Raw genomic sequence first — 12933 nt, 5'->3', positions numbered from 1 at the left:
AAAAAGAAGGGTCGGGGAACTAGCAAAAAGATGGGGTGCAACACGAGGACTTCCCAGGAGGTCACCCATCCTAGTACTACTCTCGCCCAAGCACGTTTAACTGCGAAGTTCTGATGGGATCCGGTGCATTAGTGCTGGTATGATCGCACCCGTGAGTCCATGAACGGGCACTTCCTATAACCGCTTCGAAGGAGCCGCGCGAGGAGGATGGCAGAGCGATGGGACGCGTCGAGGCGGTCCGACAATCGCCGGTTTTGGGAAGCCTGACCGGGACCCCGAAGCAGGCCGGTCCGAACCGCGGAGGAACACCGGCTCAAAAGGGCCATGACTCGCGATCCAACCGTCGGATCGCGCCCAGATTTTTACAGGAGCTTCCGAAGTCCGATTCCCTTATAGTAGCAATGGAATCGCTACGCAGACCGCCGGATCTTTAAATCATGACGTCATCGCCCCGGACCCAGGGGCCTTTCACTCTTCTACCCTTTCCTTTTCTCCTCTCGGGCGACTCACCGCGCCCCTCCTCCCGGGGGGCACGGGACGACGTGCGGGAAAGGAAAGGTGAGGAAATAACGGGAAGGGGAGCAGGAGATCAAAAAAAGAAGGGTCGGGGAACTAGCAAAAAGATGGGGTGCAACACGAGGACTTCCCAGGAGGTCACCCATCCTAGTACTACTCTCGCCCAAGCACGTTTAACTGCGAAGTTCTGATGGGATCCGGTGCATTAGTGCTGGTATGATCGCACCCGTGAGTCCATGAACGGGCACTTCCTATAACCGCTTCGAAGGAGCCGCGCGAGGAGGATGGCAGAGCGATGGGACGCGTCGAGGCGGTCCGACAATCGCCGGTTTTGGGAAGCCTGACCGGGACCCCGAAGCAGGCCGGTCCGAACCGCGGAGGAACACCGGCTCAAAAGGGCCATAACTCGCGTTCCAACCGTCGGATCGCGCCCAGATTTTTACAGGAGCTTCCGAAGTCCGATTCCCTTATAGTAGCAATGGAATCGCTACGCAGACCGCCGGATCTTTAAATCATGACGTCATCGCCCCGGAGCCACGGGCCTTTCACTCTTCTGCCCTGTCTTTTTCTCATCTCGGGCCACTCACCGCGCCCCTCCTCCCGGGGGGCACGGGACGACGTGCGGGAAAGGAAAGGTGAGGAAATAACGGGAAGGGGAGCAGGAGACCAAAAAAAGAAGGGTCGGGGAACTAGCAAAAAGATGGGGTGCAACACGAGGACTTCCCAGGAGGTCACCCATCCTAGTACTACTCTCGCCCAAGCACGTTTAACTGCGAAGTTCTGATGGGATCCGGTGCATTAGTGCTGGTATGATCGCACCCGTGAGTCCATGAACGGGCACTTCCTATAACCGCTTCGAAGGAGCCGCGCGAGGAGGATGGCAGAGCGATGGGACGCGTCGAGGCGGTCCGACAATCGCCGGTTTTGGGAAGCCTGACCGGGACCCCGAAGCAGGCCGGTCCGAACCGCGGAGGAACACCGGCTCAAAAGGGCCATAACTCGCGTTCCAACCGTCGGATCGCGCCCAGATTTTTACAGGAGCTTCCGAAGTCCGATTCCCTTATAGTAGCAATGGAATCGCTACGCAGACCGCCGGATCTTTAAATCATGACGTCATCGCCCCGGAGCCACGGGCCTTTCACTCTTCTGCCCTGTCTTTTTCTCATCTCGGGCCACTCACCGCGCCCCTCCTCCCGGGGGGCACGGGACGACGTGCGGGAAAGGAAAGGTGAGGAAATAACGGGAAGGGGAGCAGGAGACCAAAAAAAGAAGGGTCGGGGAACTAGCAAAAAGATGGGGTGCAACACGAGGACTTCCCAGGAGGTCACCCAGCCTAGTACTACTCTCGCCCAAGCACGTTTAACTGCGGAGTTCTGATGGGATCCGGTGCATTAGTGCTGGTATGATCGCACCCGTGAGTCCATGAATGGGCACTTCCTATAACCGCTTCGAAGGAGCCGCGCGAGGAGGATGGCAGAGCGATGGGACGCGTCGAGGCGGTCCGACAATCGCCGGTTTTGGGAAGCCTGACCGGGACCCCGAAGCAGGCCGGTCCGAACCGCGGAGGAACACCGGCTCAAAAGGGCGATGACTCGCGATCCAACCGTCGGATCGCGCCCAGATTTTTACAGGAGCTTCCGAAGTCCGATTCCCTTATAGTAGCAATTGAATCGCTACGCAGACCGCCGGATCTTTAAATCATGACGTCATCGCCCCGGAGCCACGGGCCTTTCACTCTTCTGCCCTGTCTCTTTCTCATCTCGGGCGACTCACCGCGCCCCTCCTCCCGGGGGGCACGGGACGACGTGCGGGAAAGGAAAGGTGAGGAAATAACGGGAAGGGGAGCAGGAGACCAAAAAAAGAAGGGTCGGGGAACTAGCAAAAAGATGGGGTGCAACACGAGGACTTCCCAGGAGGTCACCCAGCCTAGTACTACTCTCGCCCAAGCACGTTTAACTGCGGAGTTCTGATGGGATCCGGTGCATTAGTGCTGGTATGATCGCACCCGTGAGTCCATGAACGGGCACTTCCTATAACCGCTTCGAAGGAGCCGCGCGAGGAGGATGGCAGAGCGATGGGACGCGTCGAGGCGGTCCGACAATCGCCGGTTTTGGGAAGCCTGACCGGGACCCCGAAGCAGGCCGGTCCGAACCGCGGAGGAACACCGGCTCAAAAGGGCCATAACTCGCGATCCAACCGTCGGATCGCGCCCAGATTTTTACAGGAGCTTCCGCAATCCGATTCCCTTATAGTAGCAATGGAATCGCTACGCAGACCGCCGGTTCTTTAGATCATGACGTCATCGCCCCGGACCGAGGGGCCTTTCACTCTTCTACCCTTTCCTTTTCTCCTCTCGGGCGACTCACCGCGCCCCACCTCTCGGGGGGCACGGGACACCATCCAGGAAAGAAAAGGTGAGGAAATAACGGGAAGGGGAGCAGGAGATCAAAAAAAGAAGGGTCGGGGAACTAGCAAAAAGATGGGGTGCAACACGAGGACTTCCCAGGAGGTCACCCATCCTAGTACTACTCTCGCCCAAGCACGTTTAACTGCGAAGTTCTGATGGGATCCGGTGCATTAGTGCTGGTATGATCGCACCCGTGAGTCCATGAACGGGCACTTCCTATAACCGCTTCGAAGGAGCCACGCGAGGAGGATGACAGAGCGATGGGACGCGTCGAGGCGGTCCGACAATCGCCGGTTTTGGGAAGCCTGACCGGGACCCCGAAGCAGGCCGGTCCGAACCGCGCAGGAACACCGGCTCAAAAGGGCCATAACTCGCGTTCCAACCGTCGGATCGCGCCCAGATTTTTACAGGAGCTTCCGAAGTCCGATTCCCTTATAGTAGCAATGGAATCGCTACGCAGACCGCCGGATCTTTAAATCATGACGTCATCGCCCCGGAGCCACGGGCCTTTCACTCTTCTACCCTGTCTTTTTCTCATCTCGGGCGACTCACCGCGCCCCTCCTCCCGGGGGGCACGGGACGACGTGCGGGAAAGGAAAGGTGAGGAAATAACGGGAAGGGGAGCAGGAGACCAAAAAAAGAAGGGTCGGGGAACTAGCAAAAAGATGGGGTGCAACACGAGGACTTCCCAGGAGGTCACCCAGCCTAGTACTACTCTCGCCCAAGCACGTTTAACTGCGGAGTTCTGATGGGATCCGGTGCATTAGTGCTGGTATGATCGCACCCGTGAGTCCATGAACGGGCACTTCCTATAACCGCTTCGAAGGAGCCGCGCGAGGAGGATGGCAGAGCGATGGGACGCGTCGAGGCGGTCCGACAATCGCCGGTTTTGGGAAGCCTGACCGGGACCCCGAAGCAGGCCGGTCCGAACCGCGGAGGAACACCGGCTCAAAAGGGCCATGACTCGCGATCCAACCGTCGGATCGCGCCCAGATTTTTACAGGAGCTTCCGAAGTCCGATTCCCTTATAGTAGCAATGGAATCGCTACGCAGACCGCCGGTTCTTTAGATCATGACGTCATCGCCCCGGACCCAGGGGCCTTTCACTCTTCTACCCTTTCCTTTTCTCCTCTCGGGCGACTCACCGCGCCCCTCCTCCCGGGGGGCACGGGACGACGTGCGGGAAAGGAAAGGTGAGGAAATAACGGGAAGGGGAGCAGGAGACCAAAAAAAGAAGGGTCGGGGAACTAGCAAAAAGATGGGGTGCAACACGAGGACTTCCCAGGAGGTCACCCAGCCTAGTACTACTCTCGCCCAAGCACGTTTAACTGCGGAGTTCTGATGGGATCCGGTGCATTAGTGCTGGTATGATCGCACCCGTGAGTCCATGAACGGGCACTTCCTATAACCGCTTCGAAGGAGCCGCGCGAGGAGGATGGCAGAGCGATGGGACGCGTCGAGGCGGTCCGACAATCGCCGGTTTTGGGAAGCCTGACCGGGACCCCGAAGCAGGCCGGTCCGAACCGCGGAGGAACACCGGCTCAAAAGGGCCATAACTCGCGATCCAACCGTCGGATCGCGCCAAGATTTTTACAGGAGCTTCCGCAATCCGATTCCCTTATAGTAGCAATGGAATCGCTACGCAGACCGCCGGTTCTTTAGATCATGATGTCATCGCCCCGGACCCAGGGGCCTTTCACTCTTCTACCCTTTCCTTTTCTCCTCTCGGGCGACTCACCGCGCCCCACCTCTCGGGGGGCACGGGACACCATCCAGGAAAGAAAAGGTGAGGAAATAACGGGAAGGGGAGCAGGAGATCAAAAAAAGAAGGGTCGGGGAACTAGCAAAAACATGGGGTGCAACACGAGGACTTCCCAGGAGGTCACCCATCCTAGTACTACTCTCGCCCAAGCACGTTTAACTGCGGAGTTCTGATGGGATCCGGTGCATTAGTGCTGGTATGATCGCACCCGTGAGTCCATGAACGGGCACTTCCTATAACCGCTTCGAAGGAGCCGCGCGAGGAGGATGGCAGAGCGATGGGACGCGTCGAGGCGGTCCGACAATCGCCGGTTTTGGGAAGCCTGACCGGGACCCCGAAGCAGGCCGGTCCGAACCGCGGAGGAACACCGGCTCAAAAGGGCCATGACTCGCGATCCAACCGTCGGATCGCGCCCAGATTTTTACAGGAGCTTCCGAAGTCCGATTCCCTTATAGTAGCAATGGAATCGCTACGCAGACCGCCGGATCTTTAAATCATGACGTCATTGCCCCGGAGCCACGGGCCTTTCACTCTTCTGCCCTGTCTCTTTCTCATCTCGGGCGACTCACCGCGCCCCTCCTCCCGGGGGGCACGGGACGACGTGCGGGAAAGGAAAGGTGAGGAAATAACGGGAAGGGGAGCAGGAGACCAAAAAAAGAAGGGTCGGGGAACTAGCAAAAAGATGGGGTGCAACACGAGGACTTCCCAGGAGGTCACCCAGCCTAGTACTACTCTCGCCCAAGCACGTTTAACTGCGGAGTTCTGATGGGATCCGGTGCATTAGTGCTGGTATGATCGCACCCGTGAGTCCATGAACGGGCACTTCCTATAACCGCTTCGAAGGAGCCGCGCGAGGAGGATGGCAGAGCGATGGGACGCGTCGAGGCGGTCCGACAATCGCCGGTTTTGGGAAGCCTGACCGGGACCCCGAAGCAGGCCGGTCCGAACCGCGGAGGAACACCGGCTCAAAAGGGCCATGACTCGCGATCCAACCGTCGGATCGCGCCCCGATTTTTACAGGAGCTTCCGCAATCCGATTCCCTTATAGTAGCAATGGAATCGCTACGCAGACCGCCGGTTCTTTAGATCATGACGTCATCGCCTCGGACCCAGGGGCCTTTCACTCTTCTACCCTTTCCTTTTCTCCTCTCGGGCGACTCACCGCGCCCCTCCTCCCGGGGGGCACGGGACGACGTGCGGGAAAGGAAAGGTGAGGAAATAACGGGAAGGGGAGCAGGAGACCAAAAAAAGAAGGGTCGGGGAACTAGCAAAAAGATGGGGTGCAACACGAGGACTTCCCAGGAGGTCACCCAGCCTAGTACTACTCTCGCCCAAGCACGTTTAACTGCGGAGTTCTGATGGGATCCGGTGCATTAGTGCTGGTATGATCGCACCCGTGAGTCCATGAACGGGCACTTCCTATAACCGCTTCGAAGGAGCCGCGCGAGGAGGATGGCAGAGCGATGGGACGCGTCGAGGCGGTCCGACAATCGCCGGTTTTGGGAAGCCTGACCGGGACCCCGAAGCAGGCCGGTCCGAACCGCGGAGGAACACCGGCTCAAAAGGGCCATAACTCGCGATCCAACCGTCGGATCGCGCCAAGATTTTTACAGGAGCTTCCGCAATCCGATTCCCTTATAGTAGCAATGGAATCGCTACGCAGACCGCCGGTTCTTTAGATCATGATGTCATCGCCCCGGACCCAGGGGCCTTTCACTCTTCTACCCTTTCCTTTTCTCCTCTCGGGCGACTCACCGCGCCCCACCTCTCGGGGGGCACGGGACACCATCCAGGAAAGAAAAGGTGAGGAAATAACGGGAAGGGGAGCAGGAGATCAAAAAAAGAAGGGTCGGGGAACTAGCAAAAAGATGGGGTGCAACACGAGGACTTCCCAGGAGGTCACCCATCCTAGTACTACTCTCGCCCAAGCACGTTTAACTGCGGAGTTCTGATGGGATCCGGTGCATTAGTGCTGGTATGATCGCACCCGTGAGTCCATGAAGGGGCACTTCCTATAACCGCTTCGAAGGAGCCGCGCGAGGAGGATGGCAGAGCGATGGGACGCGTCGAGGCGGTCCGACAATCGCCGGTTTTGGGAAGCCTGACCGGGACCCCGAAGCAGGCCGGTCCGAACCGCGGAGGAACACCGGCTCAAAAGGGCCATGACTCGCGATCCAACCGTCGGATCGCGCCCAGATTTTTACAGGAGCTTCCGAAGTCCGATTCCCTTATAGTAGCAATGGAATCGCTACGCAGACCGCCGGATCTTTAAATCATGACGTCATCGCCCCGGAGCCACGGGCCTTTCACTCTTCTGCCCTGTCTCTTTCTCATCTCGGGCGACTCACCGCGCCCCTCCTCCCGGGGGGCACGGGACGACGTGCGGGAAAGGAAAGGTGAGGAAATAACGGGAAGGGGAGCAGGAGACCAAAAAAAGAAGGGTCGGGGAACTAGCAAAAAGATGGGGTGCAACACGAGGACTTCCCAGGAGGTCACCCAGCCTAGTACTACTCTCGCCCAAGCACGTTTAACTGCGGAGTTCTGATGGGATCCGGTGCATTAGTGCTGGTATGATCGCACCCGTGAGTCCATGAACCGGCACTTCCTATAACCGCTTCGAAGGAGCCGCGCGAGGAGGATGGCAGAGCGATGGGACGCGTCGAGGCGGTCCGACAATCGCCGGTTTTGGGAAGCCTGACCGGGACCCCGAAGCAGGCCGGTCCGAACCGCGGAGGAACACCGGCTCAAAAGGGCCATGACTCGCGATCCAACCGTCGGATCGCGCCCCGATTTTTACAGGAGCTTCCGCAATCCGATTCCCTTATAGTAGCAATGGAATCGCTACGCAGACCGCCGGTTCTTTAGATCATGACGTCATCGCCCCGGACCCAGGGGCCTTTCACTCTTCTACCCTTTCCTTTTCTCCTCTCGGGCGACTCACCGCGCCCCTCCTCCCGGGGGGCACGGGACGACGTGCGGGAAAGGAAAGGTGAGGAAATAACGGGAAGGGGAGCAGGAGACCAAAAAAAGAAGGGTCGGGGAACTAGCAAAAAGATGGGGTGCAACACGAGGACTTCCCAGGAGGTCACCCAGCCTAGTACTACTCTCGCCCAAGCACGTTTAACTGCGGAGTTCTGATGGGATCCGGTGCATTAGTGCTGGTATGATCGCACCCGTGAGTCCATGAACGGGCACTTCCTATAACCGCTTCGAAGGAGCCGCGCGAGGAGGATGGCAGAGCGATGGGACGCGTCGAGGCGGTCCGACAATCGCCGGTTTTGGGAAGCCTGACCGGGACCCCGAAGCAGGCCGGTCCGAACCGCGGAGGAACACCGGCTCAAAAGGGCCATAACTCGCGATCCAACCGTCGGATCGCGCCCAGATTTTTACAGGAGCTTCCGCAATCCGATTCCCTTATAGTAGCAATGGAATCGCTACGCAGACCGCCGGTTCTTTAGATCATGATGTCATCGCCCCGGACCCAGGGGCCTTTCACTCTTCTACCCTTTCCTTTTCTCCTCTCGGGCGACTCACCGCGCCCCACCTCTCGGGGGGCACGGGACACCATCCAGGAAAGAAAAGGTGAGGAAATAACGGGAAGGGGAGCAGGAGATCAAAAAAAGAAGGGTCGGGGAACTAGCAAAAAGATGGGGTGCAACACGAGGACTTCCCAGGAGGTCACCCATCCTAGTACTACTCTCGCCCAAGCACGTTTAACTGCGAAGTTCTGATGGGATCCGGTGCATTAGTGCTGGTATGATCGCACCCGTGAGTCCATGAAGGGGCACTTCCTATAACCGCTTCGAAGGAGCCGCGCGAGGAGGATGGCAGAGCGATGGGACGCGTCGAGGCGGTCCGACAATCGCCGGTTTTGGGAAGCCTGACCGGGACCCCGAAGCAGGCCGGTCCGAACCGCGGAGGAACACCGGCTCAAAAGGGCCATGACTCACGATCCAACCGTCGGATCGCGCCCAGATTTTTACAGGAGCTTCCGAAGTCCGATTCCCTTATAGTAGCGATGGAATCGCTACGCAGACCGCCGGATCTTTAAATCATGACGTCATCGCCCCGGAGCCACGGGCCTTTCACTCTTCTGCCCTGTCTCTTTCTCATCTCGGGCGACTCACCGCGCCCCTCCTCCCGGGGGGCACGGGACGACGTGCGGGAAAGGAAAGGTGAGGAAATAACGGGAAGGGGAGCAGGAGACCAAAAAAAGAAGGGTCGGGGAACTAGCAAAAAGATGGGGTGCAACACGAGGACTTCCCAGGAGGTCACCCAGCCTAGTACTACTCTCGCCCAAGCACGTTTAACTGCGGAGTTCTGATGGGATCCGGTGCATTAGTGCTGGTATGATCGCACCCGTGAGTCCATGAACGGGCACTTCCTATAACCGCTTCGAAGGAGCCGCGCGAGGAGGATGGCAGAGCGATGGGACGCGTCGAGGCGGTCCGACAATCGCCGGTTTTGGGAAGCCTGACCGGGACCCCGAAGCAGGCCGGTCCGAACCGCGGAGGAACACCGGCTCAAAAGGGCCATAACTCGCGATCCAACCGTCGGATCGCGCCCAGATTTTTACAGGAGCTTCCGCAATCCGATTCCCTTATAGTAGCAATGGAATCGCTACGCAGACCTCCGGTTCTTTAGATCATGACGTCATCGCCCCGGACCCAGGGGCCTTTCACTCTTCTACCCTTTCCTTTTCTCCTCTCGGGCGACTCACCGCGCCCCACCTCTCGGGGGGCACGGGACACCATCCAGGAAAGAAAAGGTGAGGAAATAACGGGAAGGGGAGCAGGAGATCAAAAAAAGAAGGGTCGGGGAACTAGCAAAAAGATGGGGTGCAACACGAGGACTTCCCAGGAGGTCACCCATCCTAGTACTACTCTCGCCCAAGCACGTTTAACTGCGAAGTTCTGATGGGATCCGGTGCATTAGTGCTGGTATGATCGCACCCGTGAGTCCATGAACGGGCACTTCCTATAACCGCTTCGAAGGAGCCACGCGAGGAGGATGACAGAGCGATGGGACGCGTCGAGGCGGTCCGACAATCGCCAGTTTTGGGAAGCCTGACCGGGACCCCGAAGCAGGCCGGTCCGAACCGCGCAGGAACACCGGCTCAAAAGGGCCATAACTCGCGTTCCAACCGTCGGATCGCGCCCAGATTTTTACAGGAGCTTCCGAAGTCCGATTCCCTTATAGTAGCAATGGAATCGCTACGCAGACCGCCGGATCTTTAAATCATGACGTCATCGCCCCGGAGCCACGGGCCTTTCACTCTTCTGCCCTGTCTTTTTCTCATCTCGGGCGACTCACCGCGCCCCTCCTCCCGGGCGGCACGGGACGACGTGCGGGAAAGGAAAGGTGAGGAAATAACGGGAAGGGGAGCAGGAGACCAAAAAAAGAAGGGTCGGGGAACTAGCAAAAAGATGGGGTGCAACACGAGGACTTCCCAGGAGGTCACCCAGCCTAGTACTACTCTCGCCCAAGCACGTTTAACTGCGGAGTTCTGATGGGATCCGGTGCATTAGTGCTGGTATGATCGCACCCGTGAGTCCATGAACGGGCACTTCCTATAACCGCTTCGAAGGAGCCGCGCGAGGAGGATGGCAGAGCGATGGGACGCGTCGAGGCGGTCCGACAATCGCCGGTTTTGGGAAGCCTGACCGGGACCCCGAAGCAGGCCGGTCCGAACCGCGGAGGAACACCGGCTCAAAAGGGCCATGACTCGCGATCCAACCGTCGGATCGCGCCCAGATTTTTACAGGAGCTTCCGAAGTCCGATTCCCTTATAGTAGCAATGGAATCGCTACGCAGACCGCCGGATCTTTAAATCATGACGTCATCGCCCCGGAGCCACGGGCCTTTCACTCTTCTGCCCTGTCTCTTTCTCATCTCGGGCGACTCACCGCGCCCTCCTCCCGGGGGGCACGGGACGACGTGCGGGAAAGGAAAGGTGAGGAAATAACGGGAAGGGGAGCAGGAGACCAAAAAAAGAAGGGTCGGGGAACTAGCAAAAAGATGGGGTGCAACACGAGGACTTCCCAGGAGGTCACCCAGCCTAGTACTACTCTCGCCCAAGCACGTTTAACTGCGGAGTTCTGATGGGATCCGGTGCATTAGTGCTGGTATGATCGCACTCGTGAGTCCATGAACGGGCACTTCCTATAACCGCTTCGAAGGAGCCGCGCGAGGAGGATGGCAAAGCGATGGGACGCGTCGAGGCGGTCCGACAATCGCCGGTTTTGGGAAGCCTGACCGGGACCCCGAAGCAAGCCGGTCCGAACCGCGGAGGAACACCGGCTCAAAAGGGCCATAACTCGCGATCCAACCGTCGGATCGCGCCCAGATTTTTACAGGAGCTTCCGCAATCCGATTCCCTTATAGTAGCAATGGAATCGCTACGCAGACCTCCGGTTCTTTAGATCATGACGTCATCGCCCCGGACCCAGGGGCCTTTCACTCTTCTACCCTTTCCTTTTCTCCTCTCGGGCGACTCACCGCGCCCCACCTCTCGGGGGGCACGGGACACCATCCAGGAAAGAAAAGGTGAGGAAATAACGGGAAGGGGAGCAGGAGATCAAAAAAAGAAGGGTCGGGGAACTAGCAAAAAGATGGGGTGCAACACGAGGACTTCCCAGGAGGTCACCCATCCTAGTACTACTCTCGCCCAAGCACGTTTAACTGCGAAGTTCTGATGGGATCCGGTGCATTAGTGCTGGTATGATCGCACCCGTGAGTCCATGAACGGGCACTTCCTATAACCGCTTCGAAGGAGCCGCGCGAGGAGGATGACAGAGCGATGGGACGCGTCGAGGCGGTCCGACAATCGCCGGTTTTGGAAAGCCTGACCGGGACCCCGAAGCAGGCCGGTCCGAACCGCGCAGGAACACCGGCTCCAAAGGGCCATAACTCGCGTTCCAACCGTCGGATCGCGCCCAGATTTTTACAGGAGCTTCCGAAGTCCGATTCCCTTATAGTAGCAATGGAATCGCTACGCAGACCGCCGGTTCTTTAGATCATGACGTCATCGCCCCGGACCCAGGGGCCTTTCACTCTTCTACCCTTTCCTTTTCTCCTCTCGGGAGACTCACCGCGCCCCACCTCTCGGGGGGCACGGGACACCATCCAGGAAAGAAAAGGTGAGGAAATAACGGGAAGGGGAGCAGGAGATCAAAAAAAGAAGGGTCGGGGAACTAGCAAAAAGATGGGGTGCAACACGAGGACTTCCCAGGAGGTCACCCATCCTAGTACTACTCTCGCCCAAGCACGTTTAACTACGAAGTTCTGATGGGATCCGGTGCATTAGTGCTGGTATGATCGCACCCGTGAGTCCATGAACGGGCACTTCCTATAACCGCTTCGAAGGAGCCACGCGAGGAGGATGACAGAGCGATGGGACGCGTCGAGGCGGTCCGACAATCGCCGGTTTTGGGAAGCCTGACCGGGACCCCGAAGTAGGCCGGTCCGAACCGCGCAGGAACACCGGCTCAAAAGGGCCATAACTCGCGTTCCAACCGTCGGATCGCGCCCAGATTTTTACAGGAGCTTCCGAAGTCCGATTCCCTTATAGTAGCAATGGAATCGCTACGCAGACCGCCGGATCTTTAAATCATGACGTCATCGCCCCGGAGCCACGGGCCTTTCACTCTTCTGCCCTGTCTTTTTCTCATCTCGGGCGACTCACCGCGCCCCTCCTCCCGGGGGGCACGGGACGACGTGCGGGAAAGGAAAGGTGAGGAAATAACGGGAAGGGGAGCAGGAGACCAAAAAAAGAAGGGTCGGGGAACTAGCAAAAAGATGGGGTGCAACACGAGGACTTCCCAGGAGGTCACCCAGCCTAGTACTACTCTCGCCCAAGCACGTTTAACTGCGGAGTTCTGATGGGATCCGGTGCATTAGTGCTGGTATGATCGCACCCGTGAGTCCATGAACCGGCACTTCCTATAACCGCTTCGAAGGAGCCGCGCGAGGAGGATGGCAGAGCGATGGGACGCGTCGAGGCGGTCCGACAATCGCCGGTTTTGGGAAGCCTGACCGGGACCCCGAAGCAGGCCGGTCCGAACAGCGGAGGAACACCGGCTCAAAAGGGCCATGACTCGCGATCCAACCGTCGGATCGCGCCCAGATTTTTACAGGAGCTTCCGAAGTCCGATTCCCTTATAGTAGCAATGGAATCGCTACGCAGACCGCCGGTTCTTTAGATCATGACGTCATCGCCCCGGACCCAGGGGCCTTTCACTCTTCTACC

At 58.4% G+C, this 12933-nt stretch overlaps 22 non-coding genes across 22 annotated transcripts; all 22 read right to left on the bottom strand.

Moving 5' to 3' along the window:
• Nucleotides 1-32: 32 nt before the first annotated feature.
• On the bottom strand, nucleotides 33-151 carry LOC133671951 (5S ribosomal RNA). The gene has a single exon (XR_009834556.1). It is a non-coding gene; the product is annotated as a 5S ribosomal RNA (ribosomal RNA).
• Nucleotides 152-625: 474 nt separating this feature from the next.
• Nucleotides 626-744, bottom strand: LOC133671950 (5S ribosomal RNA). Its single transcript, XR_009834555.1, has one exon. It is a non-coding gene; the product is annotated as a 5S ribosomal RNA (ribosomal RNA).
• A 474-nt stretch (nucleotides 745-1218) lies between these two features.
• LOC133671948 (5S ribosomal RNA) lies at nucleotides 1219-1337 on the bottom strand. Its single transcript, XR_009834554.1, has one exon. It is a non-coding gene; the product is annotated as a 5S ribosomal RNA (ribosomal RNA).
• Nucleotides 1338-1811: 474 nt separating this feature from the next.
• LOC133671891 (5S ribosomal RNA) lies at nucleotides 1812-1930 on the bottom strand. Its single transcript, XR_009834500.1, has one exon. It is a non-coding gene; the product is annotated as a 5S ribosomal RNA (ribosomal RNA).
• Nucleotides 1931-2404: 474 nt separating this feature from the next.
• LOC133671890 (5S ribosomal RNA) lies at nucleotides 2405-2523 on the bottom strand. Its single transcript, XR_009834499.1, has one exon. It is a non-coding gene; the product is annotated as a 5S ribosomal RNA (ribosomal RNA).
• A 474-nt stretch (nucleotides 2524-2997) lies between these two features.
• LOC133671947 (5S ribosomal RNA) lies at nucleotides 2998-3116 on the bottom strand. The gene has a single exon (XR_009834553.1). It is a non-coding gene; the product is annotated as a 5S ribosomal RNA (ribosomal RNA).
• Nucleotides 3117-3590: 474 nt separating this feature from the next.
• On the bottom strand, nucleotides 3591-3709 carry LOC133671889 (5S ribosomal RNA). Its single transcript, XR_009834498.1, has one exon. It is a non-coding gene; the product is annotated as a 5S ribosomal RNA (ribosomal RNA).
• Nucleotides 3710-4183: 474 nt separating this feature from the next.
• Nucleotides 4184-4302, bottom strand: LOC133671888 (5S ribosomal RNA). The gene has a single exon (XR_009834497.1). It is a non-coding gene; the product is annotated as a 5S ribosomal RNA (ribosomal RNA).
• Nucleotides 4303-4776: 474 nt separating this feature from the next.
• On the bottom strand, nucleotides 4777-4895 carry LOC133671786 (5S ribosomal RNA). The gene has a single exon (XR_009834399.1). It is a non-coding gene; the product is annotated as a 5S ribosomal RNA (ribosomal RNA).
• A 474-nt stretch (nucleotides 4896-5369) lies between these two features.
• LOC133671887 (5S ribosomal RNA) lies at nucleotides 5370-5488 on the bottom strand. The gene has a single exon (XR_009834496.1). It is a non-coding gene; the product is annotated as a 5S ribosomal RNA (ribosomal RNA).
• A 474-nt stretch (nucleotides 5489-5962) lies between these two features.
• On the bottom strand, nucleotides 5963-6081 carry LOC133671886 (5S ribosomal RNA). Its single transcript, XR_009834495.1, has one exon. It is a non-coding gene; the product is annotated as a 5S ribosomal RNA (ribosomal RNA).
• A 474-nt stretch (nucleotides 6082-6555) lies between these two features.
• Nucleotides 6556-6674, bottom strand: LOC133671785 (5S ribosomal RNA). The gene has a single exon (XR_009834398.1). It is a non-coding gene; the product is annotated as a 5S ribosomal RNA (ribosomal RNA).
• Nucleotides 6675-7148: 474 nt separating this feature from the next.
• Nucleotides 7149-7267, bottom strand: LOC133671884 (5S ribosomal RNA). The gene has a single exon (XR_009834494.1). It is a non-coding gene; the product is annotated as a 5S ribosomal RNA (ribosomal RNA).
• Nucleotides 7268-7741: 474 nt separating this feature from the next.
• On the bottom strand, nucleotides 7742-7860 carry LOC133671883 (5S ribosomal RNA). The gene has a single exon (XR_009834493.1). It is a non-coding gene; the product is annotated as a 5S ribosomal RNA (ribosomal RNA).
• A 474-nt stretch (nucleotides 7861-8334) lies between these two features.
• LOC133671946 (5S ribosomal RNA) lies at nucleotides 8335-8453 on the bottom strand. The gene has a single exon (XR_009834552.1). It is a non-coding gene; the product is annotated as a 5S ribosomal RNA (ribosomal RNA).
• A 474-nt stretch (nucleotides 8454-8927) lies between these two features.
• Nucleotides 8928-9046, bottom strand: LOC133671882 (5S ribosomal RNA). The gene has a single exon (XR_009834492.1). It is a non-coding gene; the product is annotated as a 5S ribosomal RNA (ribosomal RNA).
• A 474-nt stretch (nucleotides 9047-9520) lies between these two features.
• On the bottom strand, nucleotides 9521-9639 carry LOC133671945 (5S ribosomal RNA). Its single transcript, XR_009834551.1, has one exon. It is a non-coding gene; the product is annotated as a 5S ribosomal RNA (ribosomal RNA).
• A 474-nt stretch (nucleotides 9640-10113) lies between these two features.
• On the bottom strand, nucleotides 10114-10232 carry LOC133671880 (5S ribosomal RNA). The gene has a single exon (XR_009834490.1). It is a non-coding gene; the product is annotated as a 5S ribosomal RNA (ribosomal RNA).
• A 473-nt stretch (nucleotides 10233-10705) lies between these two features.
• LOC133672006 (5S ribosomal RNA) lies at nucleotides 10706-10824 on the bottom strand. Its single transcript, XR_009834609.1, has one exon. It is a non-coding gene; the product is annotated as a 5S ribosomal RNA (ribosomal RNA).
• A 474-nt stretch (nucleotides 10825-11298) lies between these two features.
• Nucleotides 11299-11417, bottom strand: LOC133671944 (5S ribosomal RNA). Its single transcript, XR_009834550.1, has one exon. It is a non-coding gene; the product is annotated as a 5S ribosomal RNA (ribosomal RNA).
• A 474-nt stretch (nucleotides 11418-11891) lies between these two features.
• Nucleotides 11892-12010, bottom strand: LOC133671972 (5S ribosomal RNA). The gene has a single exon (XR_009834577.1). It is a non-coding gene; the product is annotated as a 5S ribosomal RNA (ribosomal RNA).
• A 474-nt stretch (nucleotides 12011-12484) lies between these two features.
• LOC133671879 (5S ribosomal RNA) lies at nucleotides 12485-12603 on the bottom strand. Its single transcript, XR_009834489.1, has one exon. It is a non-coding gene; the product is annotated as a 5S ribosomal RNA (ribosomal RNA).
• Nucleotides 12604-12933: the final 330 nt, after the last annotated feature.

This window comes from Populus nigra, chromosome 13 (genome assembly GCF_951802175.1).
Source record: "Populus nigra chromosome 13, ddPopNigr1.1, whole genome shotgun sequence".
NCBI classification, from domain to species: domain Eukaryota; kingdom Viridiplantae; phylum Streptophyta; class Magnoliopsida; order Malpighiales; family Salicaceae; genus Populus; species Populus nigra.
This window is presented reverse-complemented; position numbering and strand designations above follow the sequence as displayed.